Raw genomic sequence first — 19,156 nt, 5'->3', positions numbered from 1 at the left:
GTTTGAACACTGCAAATCCAGTGGTTTTTAGTCTTTCAACACCATACTTTTTTTTTTCTTTTTTTTTTATTTCTTTTTTTTTTTTTTTGCGGGGCAATGGGGGTTAAGTGACTTGCCCAGGGTCACACAGCTAGTAAGTGTCAAGTGTCTGAGGCCGGATTTGAACTCAGGTACTCCTGAATCCAGGGCCGGTGCTTTATCCACTGCGCCACCTAGCTGTCCCAACACCATACTTTTCAATCTTAATATCATTCTAGTATGCCATTCCTTGGCTATATCACAATTCATTAAGCCATCCCCTTATCATTGGGTTTGTGACTGTTTCCAGTTGTTATATTGATTTGGGGGGGAGGGGGGCTAAAAGAGGATAACAAATAATGTTGAGCAAATGGGCATCTAGGTGGCACAGTGGATAGAGTGCTTGACCTGGAGTCAGGAATTCCTGAGTTCAACTCCAGCCTCAGACACTTACTAGCCGTGTGACCCTTGGCAAGTCACTTAGCCCTTTTTGTCTCAGTTCCTCATCTATAAAATGGGCCGGAGAAGGAAATGGGAAACCACTCCAGTATCTCTGCCAAAAAAAAAAAAAACCCAAATAGGGTCACAAAGAGTCGGACACGACTGAAAAATAACTGAACGACAATCAACAAATAATGTTTCTACAAATATTTTTGACACTATAAACAGAGGATTCTTTCTTGTCGTTAATTCTTTCAAGACATTATTAGCAATCCAGCCTCTGTTTCTGTTGATCTTAGAGCACTGCCTATTGCTCACTGTGGATAAAAGGATTTGAAGCCAGGCCATCTTAGAGACAACTATGTAGCACAGAGGGTAGAGTGTGGGGTCTGTGGTACGGAAGACCTGAATTCCAATATAGCCTCAGACACTTATTTAATTGTATTACTCTGGGCAAGTCTCTTGATCTGTTTCCTCAGTTTTCTCATCTGAAAAATGGGTATGTGCTATTAACATAGCACCTACCTCCCAAGGTTGTTGTAAGGAGATGCCTGGTGCTTCTACAGATGTTAGCTATTATTTTTATTATTCCTGACCATAGCAGTGTTCTTTCTATCCACTATCACTGCTTTTCATTATTGGAGAAATTATGTTGCTATGAAGGCTATTCTTCACTATCAAAATAAAATGTGTGTTCGTAAAATATGTTAAAAACAATTACAGGGGGCAGCTAGGTGGCACAGTGGATAAAGCACAGGCCCTGGATTCAGGAGGACCTGAGTTCAAATTCGGACTCAGACACTTGACACTTGCTAGCTGTGTGACCTTGGGCAAGTCACTTAACTCTCACTGCCTGGCCAAAACAAAACAAAACAAAACAAAAAAACCCCAAAAAACTCAATTACAGGGAAATGAAGGAATGATGGAGGTGAGGCTAATCAAAAAAGGCCAAGTCATCTCATTTTGCAGATGGGAAAACTGGCATCCAGAGACTTGTAAGTGACCTGCCTATGCTCACACAAGACAGAACTAGAATTTGAACCCAACTCCTAGCTGTAGATCACAAGACCATGCATGGAGTCTGGGACAGCATCTTCCCTTTGGGCCACCCTCTGGTCCACAGGCCCTGGTCTCCAGAGCTTCCCTCTGGATAATAAGAATATTTCTCCCCGGAACTACAAAGGGAGCCTGTCCAAATACTTCTCATTTCCTTATGCCCAGGAGTTGTTTATTTTGGACAGGCTCTCTAAGCGCTCTGGAGGGAATGGTCGCAGATCTGAGCCGCCAAGAGCCTTGGAATCTCTGCTGAAGAAGGGAGACCTCAGCAGCTAGAAGCCATTCCTTTGTGTTGTATATTTTACAGGCCTGAGATAAGCCCCCTTCCTGTTCCCTCTGATTACACACAGATCCTGCTTCCTGTCTCCTCGATACCTGGGATGCATTCCAGCTTCTCCTCCCACTGGGGGAAAAATATCCATAAACTTAGAAATTCCCAAGCCCATTTTTGTCAATGAAATCTCCTGCAGAGTTTTGCTGTTTACCTTAGAGTTTCTACCTTTTACCTTCATATCACATTGTTCGGCCCTTCTTCCTTCAGCCGGATAATGGTGCTGCTAAAGTCACCCTCCTCCAGCCCAGTGTGGGCCATGTTACTCCTGTAACCTTCCACAGCTCCCTGTTATTTCTTTTTTTTGGGGGGGGGGGGGTGGTGCAATGAGGGTTAAGTGACTTGCCCAGGATCACACAGTTAGTAAGTGTCACGTGTCTGAGGCTGGATTTGAACTCAGGTTCTCCTGAATCCAAGGCCAGTGCTTTATCCACTGTGCCACCTAGCTGCCCCAACCTGTTATTTCTAACATCAAACCCTCTGTTTGATATTTAAGGCTCTTCACAGCCCAGGTTGAGGCTTATTGTACGTTATCCACACCCAGATTCTCTGGGGTCTAGCCAAATTGGCCATGTCACTGCTTCTTCCTCATGAAATTCTATCTGCCATCTCTCTGTGCCTACACACACAGGCTGACCCCTCTGTGCCTGAAATGCTCTTCCTCCTTGTCTCTGCCTCTGGAATCCTTAGTGTCCTTCAAAGCTCAATTGAGGGGCAGCTAGGTGGCACAGTGGATAGAGCACCGGCCCTGGAGTCAGGAGTACCTGAGTTCAAATCCGGCCTCAGACACTTGACACTTACTAGCTGTGTGACCCTGGGCAAGTCACTTAACCCCCATTGCCTCACTAAAAAAAAAAAAAAAAAAGCTCAATTGAGACACCATCCCCTAAATGAGAATACTGCTGTTCACTACAGCTGCTAGGATAGCTAATTCAACCCCATCATTACTTTCTATTTATTCTCTACCTAAGTAGATGTTGTTTCTCCTGATAGAATATAAGCTCCTTGAGGGAATTATTTTTGTCTTTGCACCCCCAGCATCTATCACAATACCTGGCAGGGATAGGATGGTAAATGTTTAACAGCTGTCTCTCTGGGTATGAACGACACATTTTTTAACTTTAATCTCCATTATGAACATTTTCTCTGTCATTTTATTAAGTCTAGACAGCTAAAAAACCAACAATAAATCAAGTCCTGATTTGTAATGTTTGCTGATTTCCAAGGTATAAATAAATGATCACACTGAAATTTTAACAATCTGCTCTGGTTGGCTTTAGCATACCATTGGTACTTGGTATACAGTAAGTATTTCACTGATCCATCTCACCAAGTGGCTGAACTCTAAATTAAACTTAAATATTAATTTTTTTTCTGGACTCCAAACAGAATCACAAGTTAGGCATAACCACTCCACCTTCTCTATTAAATTTCTCACAAGATCATTTATAAACCAGCCTAAGACAGCACCGAACTCTGTCTAGCCCTGGCTTGTCTGGGCTTTTCTCTGTACTTGGCTTTCCGTCTCTACCAGCATCCTTAAGGACAGCCCCATTGTATAGTCCTGGTGAACTCACATTATGGAATATGACGTTATTGAATGAGAAGATAACCTAGAGGCAAGAACACGGCATACAAGATCAGACAGTATTATGCAGTGCGATCATCACTCCTAATTAATTAAAGAATGTGCTAGAGCCTGAAGGAAAGCTCTGTTAGCTCCTGTCATTCCCCTATAGCTGGGCTTAAAGCTGCAGTAGCCCAGCATGATGCCGTTACCGCAGCTCCATTAATTAGCTTGGCTCCTAAATCAGGAAAAGAGGAGGAGGTGGATGAGTCACCAACACAAACCAGGTTGTCTTCTTGAAGGCTTATCCATGCCTTGGGCTCTGCTTGACATTATTTGGTGATTCATTCCAGTGGAGAGTAGACCATTCCAGCCCCAGGAGCTAGACATAAGATGGTGGAAGCCAGACATCTAGCCTTAAGTAGGTGTAATAGAGTCCTTAAACTTGGGGGTATTTGGCCATAGGAAATTCTTCATTACTATTTTTATCTCAATTCAGCAAGGATTTGCCAGTGTCTTTCTTTGTGCTGAGTACAATGGGGCATGGAAGAGATATCTAAAACAGGATCTATGTTCTTATAGAATTTCCTCTCTCATTGCAAGGAAAAGTGGAGACCAGTAAGTGAGTCAATGCAGGGAGTCTGAAAGGGATAGAGCCAACCTTAGAGTCAGCAAGACCTGAATTTGAATCTAGCCGAATACACTTATTAGCTTCACAATAATGAGCAAGTCACTTATCCTCTGGCAGCCTTGGTTTCCTCCTTTGTGTAAGAGGGAAATAATAATATCTACTTCCCGAGGTTGTTGAGAGGATCAAACGAGATATTTGTAAAGCACTTTGCCAGCTTTAAAGTGCTATATAAATACTAACTGTCATCATTATTTTTAGGGGGATACAAAATGCACGCAGATAAGTAAAGCCAAGGTAATTTAAGCAGGCTGAAAACACTAATCACTGGGGAGATCCCCAAAGGGCCACAATGGGGATTCCTGAATTGAGCTTTGTAGGAAGATCAGGGTGCTGACAGGCAGTGATGAGAAAGGGATTGCATTCTAAATAAGGGAGGATGGCTTTTGTGAATACATGAAGGCAGGAAGTGAAGCATCAAATCACGTTTATGGAGCAGCTAATAGTCAATTTGGTTGGAGTGTAGAATACATGAAATGAGGCAGGATTGGTAGATTGGAGCAAGGTGGTGGAGCGCCTTGAATTACGTGCTAGAGAATTTGTATTTTTACCTTGTATGATAGGGAGCCATTGAACGTTTGGGGACTAGAAGTATGTCATAGAATGCCTTGGGTTTTAATAAGATGTCTCTGGTTCCCGTGTGGAGAATAGATTGTAGAAGTGGAAGTCAGGGAACCAATTGGGTGACGATTAAAATAGTCTAGGTAAGAGAGAAGTGATGAAGTTCTGAACTGGGTTTATAGGCCTGTTAGTGGAAAGAAAGAAGCAGATGGGAGAAGTGTTGTAGAACAAGACTCAACTAGGAAATGAAAGGTTAACTATAATTAATTAATAATAAATTAATAAAGGTAACTACATTAACTTTTGGTCACAAAGTTAAGATGAGCAGAAGGAAGTGATGTGGCAATATATTAAATCTGGGAGACTGGCAAAATGGAAGACTTTTGTGAAGAAGCTGACATGTTGAATTTAAGATGCCAATGGAAGGTCCAAGTGATGCTATTGCAGACAGTTGAGGATTTGGATCCAGAATCCTAGAGAGAGATTAAGCTGGAAAATATATAGTTTCCATTGTTATCTCTCAAGATTATAAATCAATCCATGGAAGCAAATAATATCCCCAGTAGAGAAGACAGGGAAGAGTACTGAAGATAGACCACTGGGACATGCCCACCACTAGTGGGCAACCAATGAGTCATGATCTAGCAAAGGCGACTCAAGAAAATATGGTAAGACCAGTAGAAGGAAAACCAACAAAGAGCAATTTCCCTGAAATTGAGGGGAAGGAAAAAGTATCCAGGAGAACATGATTAGTGATGTCAGAACCTACAGATGGGTCAAAGAGGTCCATTGAATTGAGCATTAAGAGTCAGACTATAAACTCATTTAGGGACTGATATCTTGTACGTCTTTAGGATTTTTCACAGCCCCTAGCTTAGAGCTTGTCTTCAGTAGGCACTTAGGAAGACTCATGTGAAATGGTAGAAAGAGGGCTGGCTTTGTCTCTACTGTTAACTTACCTGTGCAGTCTTGGGCTATTCCCTTTACTTCTCTGGTCTCAGTTTTCCTATCTGTCAAATGACAGTGTTGGAATGGATCTTTAAGGCCCCTTCTAGGTATCAATCCTATGGCCCTATAAATATTCATTGAATGAATGAAGGTCTATCAGGCTGGATCCAGAGATCTAGAAATCATCAAATGGCTTAGATCTCTGACCCTGAGACAGAAGCTTTTTTTTTTTTTTTAAATCTGCTGACTGGGTAGTCAGTAAACTGCAAATGAATCTTGTATATTAAACACACACACACACACACACACACACACACACACACACACACACCATAAAATTCATTATGTTTCCTGAGCCTGATGTCCTCCATAGTGTCCAGAAGATAGAGAAAACACCCCCTTTTAGAAAGAGACCAGAGAGGAGAGAGGGGAAAATCTCCTTGAGCCCCTAACAGGGCTCATTTTTTGAACCATCCTTCACTATTTCTGCTTTTTCTGATGGCTCATTTTAATCATTTTTATAATCTTCTGACAACTGAATTATTTCCTGGATCATAGTAGACTTTTCTGACCTTTCCACATCTTGCAGAAGAGAGGACATCTTAGAAAAGAGATATTAGTGGGGGTTGTGTTGTGTTGTTCAGGGTCTCATAACTGTGTTGCAGGAGGGAGGGCTATTCTAGAGAGAATCTCAGAGCATCTGCTCTACCGTGAACCTGATGATGTTTTGTGTTATGCAGCCTTTGACAAGTACCTGCCTATTAGCAGGTCTTACTCACTGTGAGGTGGTGATATTGAACCAGTGTTGGACCTAAGCATCAAGAAGACCGGACCTAAGCTTTGAGTATAGGAAGGTAAAAATGTAACAGGCCCTCCCCTCAGGAAGATTCCATTCTTTACAAGAAGCTGTACAAAGCATTATGTATGTTTGGTAGAAATGTAATACATATCATAAGTGTTACTGGAGCTTCTTGGTTGACTCGGGTATCATAGAAAATGGAGGTTTTAAGCTGAATCTCAAAGGATGAACAGGCAATAAAGAAGAATAGAGTAGTCCACAGTGGAACAGAACACTATGAGCCAAACCACAGAACTGGAAAGAGGTAAGATCTGTTTGCATTAAGCACCTACTATATGCCAGGCATTCTGCTCAGTGCTGGGGAGACCATTAATAAGACAATCTCTATCTTCAAGGTGCTTATAATCTAATGGGGTGGGGCAGAGACAATACACAAAAGGATTCAGAAAAGAGAGTGGGGGGAGACAGGACACCAGGTAGTACCCAGCCCAGGGGCATCTTTTTCTATGGAGTTAAAATCTCCCCTCTATAAAGAAAGGCACTGGGAGAAGTATGGTAGTCTACCCTCTAATTTGAGAGGAGATGAGGCTAACAGAGGTGATATTAATTAGAGAAATTAGAGGTGATAAACTTAACCTAGGAGGGGCAGGCAGCCTGTTCTGCAGAGTTGAAACTTGGGAGGGCAGCAGCTGCTGACTTTCACAGGGAGTCCACCCACCATGCTGGTGGCCTCCCTAAATTTCTGGTACCATCTCAAGGGTACCAATGTCCACCTGTTATCTCCTCACCCTTGCCATGTAACCAGCCCATCTTCTCTTTTGCTATTATTCAATCGTGTTTGCTGTCATTCAATTTCTTCTTTCTTTCTTTTTTTGTTTGTTGGTTTTGGTTTTTTGCAGGGCAATGACTTTGCCCAGGGTCATACAGCTAGGAAGTGTCAAGTGTCTGAGGCTGGATTTGAACTCAAGTCCTCCAGAATCCAGTGCTGGTGCTTTGTCCACTGTACTACCTAGCTGCCCCCATTATTCAATTTCTTGATGGCATATTTTATTTCTTTTCTTCAGAGTTCCTCATGGGTTAAATGTTGTAGTTGGCTCCTGTCCACCGTATCCCCTTCAGTTGCCCTTTGTGTGATCATCTTATTTAATTATTTTGTGTTTGTTATAGGCAAAGTCTCACTGCCCTAATACCAACACAGAAGTGGAATGTTGATGTTAAAAATACGAGCCTTTCCTTTTTTGTGGGGAGCTTGGGATCATTTTAGGCAGTTTTACAACCCATGAAACAAAAGAGAGATCAATATCTCTCAGCATAAGAATTTGCTGAGGAGGAAAAACTAGCAGGGAATCAGGCAAGACTTCTGCAGGAGGTGAGCTGAGGCTTGAAAGAAGCTCCAGGTTTCTACGAGGCAGGCGTGTGAAGCAAACACATTCCAGGCACAGTGGTGGGAGGAGGTGATGCCCAGGCACCAAGGCCAGAGATGGAAGGCCAAGTTTGGGGAACAGTAAGTTCCAGTTTGGCTGGAACAGAGTATGTAGATCTTCTGATGAGGGTGAATGGGGGTAGAATACAATATGTTTATTGGCTCTCTATACAGCCAGGACAGATTAGGTAGTTTAAGGCAAAAACCACGCCAAAAAACTAGCCTTGGCTTAATCATTAAAGAGAAATCTGGTCTTTCCTGGCTTTCTCCTGTTTACCATCCTCTCCACTTTGGGTGGGGTCAAAGGGGTTGTGGGCAGTAGACCTGCTTTCCTAGAATTTCTGAGAGGCCCAACTGTGCCTAAAGAAATATCTCTTGCTACTTCCATCATGGGCTGAAACCTCAGGCAAGTCATCCCTGCTCTGGAGTTCCTACCAAGTGCAAATCTATTCATTCAGTGCTTCTTAGATACTAGAGGGTGGCTACAAAGCCAAAAAAGAAACAGACCCTGCCCTAATATTCTTTTCACATACTTTTTTGGGGGAGGGGGGAGGAGGCAGGAGCATGTATTCAGAAAACTCAATACATCGTTTATATAAAGTAGATGCAAAGTGATTTGAAAGCGGAGGGTCTTAGCAACTGGAGGGATTTGGAAGAGACCCATCCTTTAGGAACTAATCCTTGAACTGAGCTTGGAAGGAAGCAGGTGATCCTGGTGGTGGTGGTGGTTCATCCTTCTCCAAGAGGACCAGTGACATCATGGGTGATGTCGCGACTTGGGAGCGGATTGGATTTAAGTGAGGTAGAGTCGCACAAAGTCGTCAGCCTCACTCTCCTCCAGAGTCACTGAGATCCGGTGCCAGGACAAAGGTCGAGATGACTGGCAATGCCCATGAGAAGGAGATGAGAAGGGAGAAACATGAGAGATGGCCTGGGCAAAGACTCGCTCATGGAAGATGGAATGTCCCGTGAGAAAGCACAAACAAGGAGGGCCAATTTGGCTGGAATTTGGAGTGTGTAAAGGAGATTAATGTTCACTAAGTCAGGAGGGATAGGTTGGAGCCAGATTTTGAAGGCCTTTATAAGCCAAACAGTGAAGTTTGTACTTTATCCTACATGTAACCAATTAATCAATCTCCAAGCATTTATGATGTGCCTCATACATGCCAGGAACTGAACTAGACACCAGGGATAAAGACCAAAAAAAAAAGGAACAATTCCTTCTGTGGCGACGCTTACATTTTATCAGGGCAGACAACATACACAAATAGTGTATAATCTATGTGGATAAATCCAAGATGGAAACCAGCAATTAGGGGTTTAGAAAAGACCGCATGTATCTGAACCGCATCTTGAAAGCAGGAAGTCAAGGGGGAGCCCTGGAAGGTTCTTGAGAAGGGGAGTGATATCTGATGAAGGCTTTATAGGGACATCACTTTGGCAGCTGTGTGGGGGAGAGACTGGAGGCTTTGTTATTCTTGTTCAGTCATTTCAATTATGTCCAACTCTTCAGGACCCCATCCGTGGTTTTCTTGGCAAAGGTACCGGAGTGGTTTGCCATTTCTTTTCCTAGCTCATTTTACAAATGAGGAAACCCAAGGCAAACAGGGTGAAGTGACTTACCCAGGGTCACCCAGCTAATGTCTGAGGCTAGATTTGAACTCAAGATGAATCTTGCTGATTTCAGGCCCAGGGCTCTATGCACTATGGCGCCACCTAGCTGCCCACCTACAAGGAGACAATAGACCGAGGGAGAAATGATGGAGGGCCTGAACTAGGATGATGGCCAAGTGAGCCAAGAAAAGGGGCTAAATAGGAGAGTTTCCATCATGCCCGACAAATGGTCACAGATATTCCCAAAGATGACTTTGCTATTTCCTGTTGGGTGGCTAAGTAAGGCAAAGCTCTTGTGTCCTCATTGGCCAGACTAGCACAGGGTAAGAATGATAGTCTATATTTATGTAATGCTTGGACGTGTAGAGGCCTCAGAGGCCATGGGGTCCAACTCAACCCCCTACCCCATTTAAAATCAGACGCTATGGAGCCTCATGAAGGTAAAGAACAAACCTGAAGCATGAACCAGCAAGGGCGATTCCTTAGCTAGAGAAGTGGGTGCCCATCTAAATTAGCCCAACAAGAGTAGGCACATAGTAGGTCTTTAATAAATGTTTATTGACTGGCTCACTATTAAATTCCAGCTGTATTCAAGGCACAGGGAATATAAATCTAAACTCATAAATAGCCCCTGCCCACAAGGAGCTTACGTTTAAGGGGGGAGGGGTCCTGAATATATACAGAGGCAAAGAAATAGTAAATGACTTGCCCTTGGTTACCCAGATGTTAAGTATTTTACCTTGGGTCCTCTGACCCCAGCCAATATTCTGTCCTCTGTGCTTCTTTGTGTGACTTTTCCTCTTTTAGCCCCCATGGGTCTCACTTTCCCTTTTTGTAAAGTGAGCTGACTGGACTAGATGGCTTCCGGGGTCCCTTCCTGCCTCAGCAGGCCTGGGTGCTACTCCCTGTGCTGGACCTTGATCATCAAACCCTGGAGGTAACACACTGCTGAGTGTTTTCAAATAGCCTCTTTTGAGGCTAGAATTGTCATTTTTGTTTTCCTTTCAACCATGTCACCGTCTCTGTGTGCAGTTCATTGTCTCCCCAGTTTTTTGTTTTTGTTTTTTTGGGGGGCAGGGCAATGGGGGTTAAGTGACTTGCCCAAGGTCACATAGCTAGTAAGTGTCGAGTGTCTGAGGCTGGATTTGAACTCAGTAACTTCTGAATCCAGGGCTGATGCTTTATCCACTGCGCCATCTAGCTGCCCCCTGACATTTGTACATTGTAGGGAGCTGGGTTTGTTGTTTGGCTGCCTCTTGGGCCCTTGTCTTATGCAGTTGGGGGCCGCAGGGGTGCATCCTTGAAGACCACTCTGCCCATCTCCTGGGAGGGGGGCTACAGGTACCCAGTTCTAAGATAGAGCCAATGGGTTGAAGCATTCCTCTAGATGGGCCTCATTTTTCTAAGGCAGGGCTTCCACTGTGAGGAGTGGGGAGACACAAGCAGGGCAGTTTTGTTGCACCTCTTTTTTTTTTTTTTTTTTTTTTTGCAGGCAATGGGGGTTAAGTGACTTGCCCAGGGTCACACAGCTAGTAAGTGTCAAGTGTCTGAGGCCAGATTTGAACTCAGGTACTCCTGAATTCAGGGCCGGTGCTTTAACCACTGCGCCATCTAGCTGCCCCATGTTGCACCTCTTTCAAAGGGATCCCTGTTGCTAAGCCCCAGGGGACCAAATCTACCATAAGAGAACAGAGAAGCAGGAACATCATTCCCCTGTACTGGCTGACACAGTTCTTTGGGTCCTGGAGCTGACCCAGAGACAGGATAAGGTGGGCTTGGAAGAAGAGAAACAGGCTCCCTGCTCTGGTAGCATTCCTTCACATCAGCCATCTTCACTATATCGTGTATTCTGTCAAAGGACAGACAGAACAGCTAGAGATGATGATGACCACCACTATTAATGACAATAATCTAATTCTTTTTTCTTTTTTTTTTTTTTGCGAGTCAATGGGGGTTAAGTGACTTGCCCAGGGTCACACAGCTAGTAAGTGTCAAGTGTCTGAGGCCAGATTTGAACTCAGGCCATCCTGAATCCAGGGCCAGTGTTTTATCCACTGTACCACCTAGCTGCCCCCACAATAATCTAATTCTAACAGTAGCATGCATTTATGTAGGCTCTGAAGTTTGCAAAGCGCTTTACAAACATCTCATTTGGTGCTCAGAGTAGTTGTCATTATTACCCCAATTTTACAGATGAGGAAATCGAGGCTGACTTAGGTTATGTGACTTACCCTAGCTAGTAAGTATCTGAGACTGGACTTTGTTTGTTTTTTTTGGTGAGGTAATTGGGGTTAAGTGACTTGCCCAGGATCACACAGCTAGTAAGTGTTAAGTGTCTGAGGCCGGATTTGAACTCAGGTCCTCCTGGACTCCAGGGCCGGTGCTCTATCCACTGTGCCACCTAGCTGCTCCTGAGGCTGGACTTTTAATTCAGGTCTTCCTGTGTCTAGACCTGGTGTTCCATCCAGCCTGTCATTCTCTGTGGCAAAATTAGTTAGCACATTTTGGCAGTTGACTGAAAGGTTAGCTCACGCCCAAGCAAGGACCGTTTGTGGAGTACCTGGGGCTCAGTCTGACATGGAAGAGGCTGTGGGTATCCATTGCATACCCAGCTACCACCAACTGTCCTGACTTTGATCCTGCCACTGGACCTCAGTGGCTCTGGAAGAAAGAGTGAGGCTGACGACTTTGGGCCGCTCTGCCTCCCTTCAATCCATTTCACCCCTCAAATCAAGACATGGCTCAGTGATGTCTTTGGTCTTCTTTGAAATTGAAGGACAAAACATCCTAGGCCCATCTCTGGCGAACGTTACCCTTCAGCAAATCACCTTTCTACTCAGTACCTCTAAGCGGAAGATCATAAAGATTTTAGATTTAAAGCTAGAAAGGGCCTTAGGCGGCCTGTAGTTCAAGCCTCTAGTTCTGCAGGCCCAGAAAGGGTGTGACTTTCCCAAGGAAACACAGGTAGTGAGGAGGTAGGAACACGTTTTGAACTCGGGTATTCTTCATTTAAATCTAGACACTCAGGAGTTCTTGATTTCACTGGCGTTGCCCACCTGTGCTGGTGGAAGAAGTTTCCACAGCAATAAAATCATGGGTCCGGACAAGACATATGGAGTAGGATTCTTAGCCCAAATGTACCTCTGAGATGGAGTCCAATTTACAGGTGAGGAAAGTGAGGCATACAGGGTTAGAACCCGGATTGTGACAAGCTTCCCCTGCCTCCACTCTCTGTCTATGCTCTCTCTACTGTGTTGGAGCACATTGCCTTTTAGCAAACAAAAGAGGGGAGCCCTTCTGCTCCGTGGAGCTGTCTCACCTGAGACCTAGTCACTGTGAGTCACCTCCCTTCAGACGTGTTTTCCTTGGTTCTGGCTGGAATGTGTATCTCTTGGAGGAATTACTGTTGACTCTGTAACTTGAGACTCGGTTTCCCTGCTTCTGGCTTGAGCCTTGTTCCTGAAAGGGCTCTCATGTAAGTTTGGGGAGTGTGGGAATTCCTCGGGCCTAGCCCATCTGCTGACCCTCCCGCCCAAGGTCCCCGGTCTCTCCCACAGCAAGGGGAGCCTCGTGGACGAGGGAGAGCAGCCTTGCTGGGAGGAAGAGAGGAAACTTCTAACTTCTGGGAGTCAGAGGGTTAATCTCCCGAGCATATTGGCAGCTCCGCCGCTATCCAGGGCATGCTGGGATTTCCTCTCAGCTGTTTTACATCACCAAGATTTGTATGTTGGGGAAATTCCAGACCACAGCTGCAGTTAATCGGCTGCACATTCTCCCGGGCTGCCATCCCATGGGGCTCCCATCCCTGCCACCCCACGGGGCTGCCATCCTGCAGGACGGGTCCCTGAGCTAACCCAGAGAAGAATGTCACCCGCATGGAACAACCCAAGTGGCACGTTGGGTCCTTGAGGCACGATGAGCCAATCGGACCTGCCATTTACGTGGAGATGGAGAGCCCAGAGATCATGGGGAGGTAGCAATCACATGGGTACCCATGGATTAGCAGTTGGGTTTTAAATGGTGGGCACTTTCTGATTAAAAAGCAGCAGGATGGTTTAGTAGAAAGAACACTGAATCTGGAGCCAGAGGACTTGGGTTCAAATCCTGTCTGGGATTATTCAAGTCACTCTGAATCCCTGGGCCTCGGTTTTCTCATCAGCAAAATGAGGCAACGGGGCCTTGACCTCTAAGGTCCCTTTCCACCTCTTCATCTGGGAGTCTAAGGAATGGGGTCACGAGGTTTTGCTCTCCAAACCTCCCCGATGAGAGCCTGCATTGTGCAAGCACCGCGCTGTCTGGGTGCGAAACAACAGGCACAAATTGATTTGCCAGGGGAGCCCCCCCCATCCTCTCTCCATATGTGAGCCTTAACACCGGGTTAATCTAAATCACTTGGAAGTAAATTAACCGCCCTTCCCCCACCCCCAACGCCCCAGAGGTATTGTTTTCCAGGCTGTTCTCACAGTTGGCAGGAAGAACTCACTGTAGAGAGCCAAAGTCAACGGCTGTGGTGGGAAAGATTCCTCTGCTTAAAAGGGCACTTTACAGTTTGCAATCTCTCTCTTGAGGCAGAGACAATACAAAAATGTCTCCTTCATATTAATAATGGCTCTTATTTACATCATTCCCAAATAGTTTTATTAGTTGTGGCCTCAGTGCATTCTTTTTGGGGGGGGGGCAGGGCAACATGGGTTAAGTGACTTGCCCAGGGTCACACAGCTAGTAAGTGTTAAGTGTCTGAGGCCGGATTTGAACTTGGGTCCTCCTGAATCCAGGGCCGGTGCTTTATCCACTGCACCACCTAGCTGCCCCCACCTCAGTGCATTCTTTTTTTTTGTTTTGTTTTTTTGTTTTTTTGCAGGGCAATGGGAGTTAAGTAACTTGCCCAGGGTCACACAGCTAGTAAGTGTCAAGTGTCTGAGGCCGGATTTGAACTCAGGTACTCCTGAATCCAGGGCCGGTGCTTTATCCACTGCGCCACCTAGCCGCCCCCACCTCAATGCATTCTTTTTTTTTTTTTTTTTTAAGAAGAATCGTGTATTTTCTTTTATTTGTTCGTTTGTTTTGTTGGGCAATGAGGGTTAAGTGAGTTGCCCAGGGTCACACAGCTAGTAAGTGTGAAGTGTCCAAGGTCGGATTTGAACTCAGATCCTCCTGAATCCAGGGCCAGTGCTCTATCCACTGCGCCACCTAGCTGCCCCCATCCTCAGTGCATTCTTACAACAACCTGAGAGGTGGATAAGTACTGCAGGGGGACAGACTGAGCCTCACTAGGATGAAGGAACCTTCCCCAGGTCATAATAACTCAAGTCCAGTGCTCTCTTCAGTATGCCCTCCTGACTCTCAAATGCCTGCTTTGTATGGAGTGAGCACTGGGTGAAATAGGTGCTTTAATTAAGTTGTCATTTGGACTCACGAAGACCTGAGTTCAAATCTGGCCTCAGACACTTACTTAGCTGTGTGACATTTCTCCAACTTAGAGTAGGGATAATAATAGCACCCACCCCCAAGGGTTGTTGTGAGATTTGTAAAGTGCTTAGCACTGGGGTCTGGTTCGTTGTTGTTATTCAGTCATGTCTGACTCTCTGTGACCTCATTTAGGGTTTTCTTGGCACACATACTGGCGTGGTTGGTTTGCCATTTCCTTCTCCAGCTCATTTTACAGATGAGAAACAGAGGCAAACTGGGTTAAGTGACTTGCCCAGGGACACACAGCTAGTAAGTGTCTGAGGTGAGATTTGAACCCAGGAAGATGAAGATGCCTCACTCCCAGCCCAGCGCTCTGCACACTGAGGCGCCACCTAGCTGCCCTGTCTGGTACACAGTAGTTACTGTACCTTTGCTAGCTATGATGATGATGATGTGTCATTACCAGCCAGATCACAAGATTATGAAGTGACAAGTAGATCTGAGAGAAGTGGGCTGGGGAGCAGAGGACAACAAGCGGGACAATAGTCCCAGAGATGATGCCTTGCCAGGGTCAGTTGAAGGAACCGGGGCGGTTGAGCTCAGAGAAGAGAAGGTGTAGATGGGATATGCTAGAGATCTCCATGTGGTTAAATGGCTGGTATGAGAAGGAGAGACCCAAGTGGCCTTCTGAAGGCAGAGCTGGGAATAAGTGGTGGTTTAGGTTTTATGTCGAGAAGAGCTTCTAACAATGAGAGTTGTCCTGAAGGAGACTGGAACAATCGGGAAGGTCCTGGGCTCCCCCCTCGCTGGAGGTCTATGAGTAGAAGCTGGATGACCATATTTTAATCAGGATTCTTTTTCAGGGGGGACAGCTAGGTGGGCTAATGGATAAAGCACCTGCCCTGGATTCAGGAAGATCTGAGTTCAAATCCAGTCTCAGACACTTGACACTTACTCAATGTGTGACCCTGGGCAAGTCACTTAACCCTCATTGCCCCATTTTTATAAAAAGCAGGGGGGAATTCTTTTTCAGAACCAAATATCTACGATCCTTTCTTTGCCTTCCCCTTTAAGTGTGGGCATGTGCAGTGGTGCCTTCCAGATTCACTTTCAGAGACTGGAACAGCCTCCAAGACTAGGACTCAGGAAGGCTGACTTGGTAGAGGAGATAGTCAGTGACAGAGGCACGCAACCAGACCCTCTCAATCCCCCTCTTGTTTGGATTTCCACTTTTCAGAAGACTGACCAGCATACATCAGGGCACGCCTGAATTCTGGGGGTGGGAAACTTATTTCCATGTGGTTTCCTCTTACTCCCTGCCCTAGAGGAGTAGTCGATGGTGACTTGTAGCAGAAGCACATGGCAGAGTTAGACATGCGCTGGCATTTAGCCTAAGAGGAAAAATCCCAAGAGTGGATGTTTCCAGCCCCAAGAGGCAATAGCAACTAGATCACTGATTGATTTCCTGTAGAAGCAAGTGACCAAGGTCTATTACCTGTCCATAACCCACTTGGCTTTAATGGGTAGCTCATATGCATTATTTGTGAACTCCCAACTCCTGCATTGAATAAGTGGAATTTTGAATCTACTAGACAGCCTTCTTTCTAGTTAGAAAAGAGTGAATACCTAGGTGCCTCATAGGGAATCCCAAATTAAAAGTTGTCTAGTTCCATTAGATTGAAAACTCCTCTGTTAGATGGTAAGTTCCTTGGGGACAGGGACTGTCTTTTGCCTCTTTTTATATCCATCCTGTTTAGCACCATGCCTGGCATATAGTAGACTCTTTTGTTTTGTTTTGTTTTTGGTGAGGCAATTGAGGTTAAGTGACTTGCCCAGAGTCACACAGCTAGTAAGTGTTGTGTCTGAGGCCGGATTTGAACTCAGGTCCTCCTGACTTCAGGACCAGTGCTTTGTCCTCTGCGCTACCTAGCTGCCCCCATGTAGTAGACTCAATAAATATTGATTGAAAAAATCTTCATTGATTGGAGAATATGGGAATATCAGGAAGAGATTGCTTGTAGTCTAAGCCACAGGTTAGTACTAAAATTCTTAGGGGAATTATATTGTTGTTTGTCCTTCCTTCTCAAAGAGGACCATGACATCAAGAGGTGGTATCATGATTTGCACTGAATTGGGTTTAACTGAGGTAAGGCTGTGCAGAGTCACCAGCCTCACTCTCTCCTCCAGAGCCATCTGGAGCCAGTAGCAAGATATGCATCAGGATGGCCGGAAATGGCCCTGGATGTTTGAGGCAATCGGGGTTAAGTGACTTATCTAGGGTCACACACATAGTAAGTGTCAAGTGGCTGAGACTGGATTTGAACTCACATTCTCCTGACTCCAAGGCCAGTGCTCTATCCACTGCACCACCTATATGCCATGGGGTATTATATAGGACTATGGAAAGGGAGGACTCATTGAAATGACAGAAGGCTTGCTCTGTTGACAACGCCAAGTTTATTCTCCTTCCAGGGGGCTGCTGTAGGTGTTGGGATCTTGAGAACTCTCAAGAGAACTCTTTGTGTCTTGTGCGTTTTCTATAGTATGAAATATCTATTGTGTTTTTGGTAGCCTGAGTGCTTGTTCAGAACATGGGGACCCATTAGGAGAAACAGGAAGAAGCCTGCTTATCCCCTCAGTATATTCAGAGATTTTCCTGGATCAATTCCAAATAGGGACAATGAGCAAAAGAGAGAAACTGACCATCTTAGGAGACTGTGGGTCCCAGATGACAGTTGAATCATAGATTTAGGACTGGAATGGATCTTCCAAGTCATTGTTTTATAGATGGTCAACCAGAGGCCCATAGAAAGGGAATGGTTTGGTCACTTAGGTATTAGCAGGAAAGTCCTGACCCCAAATCAGCTGCCCTTTCTAGCACACTGCAGGACCCAGCCTGCTTTCTGCTAATGTTCTGGACGAAGAAACCAAGGCCCAGTAGAATGAATCAACTGACCAGAAAATGGGGCTGGGGAAGGACTAACAAGCACCTTACATGCAAACTCACAAATCAGGAGCACCCTCTGACTGTACCACAGTGGTCCCTGCCCTCATTGGAGGATGGAACAATGTCAGGACAGAATTAAATGCATGAAGTGCATCTGAGCCGGCAGAGTCACATGGGAGGCTGTCCTGGGCAAGGGCACTTTTCTTTCCAGGTGTTCATCATCCATCGGTTTAATGACCCATTCTAGAGTTTTCCCAGGTATCAAAGTAGAGTTTAGGAGCCTACCATGTGCTCTCTTTCTCTTCCCTTTTCTGAGAACGGGCTTCTTTGCCCTCCTTCGATCTTGTAGCGCCCCTCCCCATCCCCGTGTCTTCTCAAAGATCACAATGGCAACTCAGAAATCAGTTGCCAGCTCTGTCATGGTGGGAAAATACGGGTCATCTGGGCCACCCAGCTGGAATTCCTCAAAGGGCGACTGCATGGTTGCTCTCTTCATATCCTCTTATTTGTCTTGAGTATCAGCTCCCTGTAATTTTGATTCTGTCACTTGACCTCAGTTTATTGAGCTATACAATGGACATGGTCGTTGCTCCTACCTCACAGGATCGTTGAGAGGATCGATTTTTAAAGTGTTATGTTAAATATTAGCTGCTTATTATTATTATTATTATCCCCAGTGAAGTAGGAGACGAAATAATCAGCTCTGAGAGTGGGAGGAAAAGGAACAGTTGAGGGCTTGAGGAGAGAAGTGGGAAATGAAATTTGTTTGTTGTGGTTTAGTTGTTTCCTTCATGTCTGACTCTCCGTGACCCCATTTGGGGGTTTTCTCAGCAAAGATACTGGAGTGGTTTGCCATTTCCTTTGCCAGCTCGTTTGACAGATGAGGAAACTGAGGCAAGCAGGGTTAAGCGATTTGCCCAAGATCACATAGCTAGTGAGTGTCCGAGGCCAAATCTGAACTCAGGAAGACTCATTTTCCTAACTTTATTCCCAGTGCTCTGTGGACTGTGGCACCTAACTTCCCAGGAAATGATATAGGGAGTCAATAAGAATAGAGTAGTAAGGAGATCCCAGCTGATCCCATTTTACAGATGAGAAAACTCAGTCCCAGAGTAGAAGTCATTTACTCAAAGTTGCATGACTTGATCTAGCAAGCTCTCTCTCCTACATCCCAACAACCCCTAAAAAAAAAACCCCTTTCCCCTGAAGCTGGTCAGTATTGGGCATTAAAGAAGGAGGCCACCATGGTCTCCTGACTACCCATGCCTCCCCCGGCCCCCCAGGATGAGAGCTTTTTGAAATGATAGAATCTTAGAGATCAAACAACCTTAAAAGCCCACTAGGTCCCCATACC

General features: G+C 45.2%; 1 protein-coding gene across 2 annotated transcripts in view; it reads left to right on the top strand.

The window, feature by feature from the left end:
* TCF7L1 (transcription factor 7 like 1) overlaps nt 1–19,156 on the top strand; it is a 232,773-nt gene that overhangs the window by 180,077 nt on the left and 33,540 nt on the right. The gene's annotated exons all lie outside the window — the stretch shown is intronic.

The sequence above is a fragment of the Dromiciops gliroides genome, chromosome 2 (genome assembly GCF_019393635.1).
Source record: "Dromiciops gliroides isolate mDroGli1 chromosome 2, mDroGli1.pri, whole genome shotgun sequence".
Taxonomy (NCBI): Eukaryota; Metazoa; Chordata; class Mammalia; order Microbiotheria; family Microbiotheriidae; genus Dromiciops; species Dromiciops gliroides.
The sequence above is the reverse complement of the archived record's forward strand: the minus strand, read 5'-3'. Positions and strand labels throughout refer to the sequence as shown.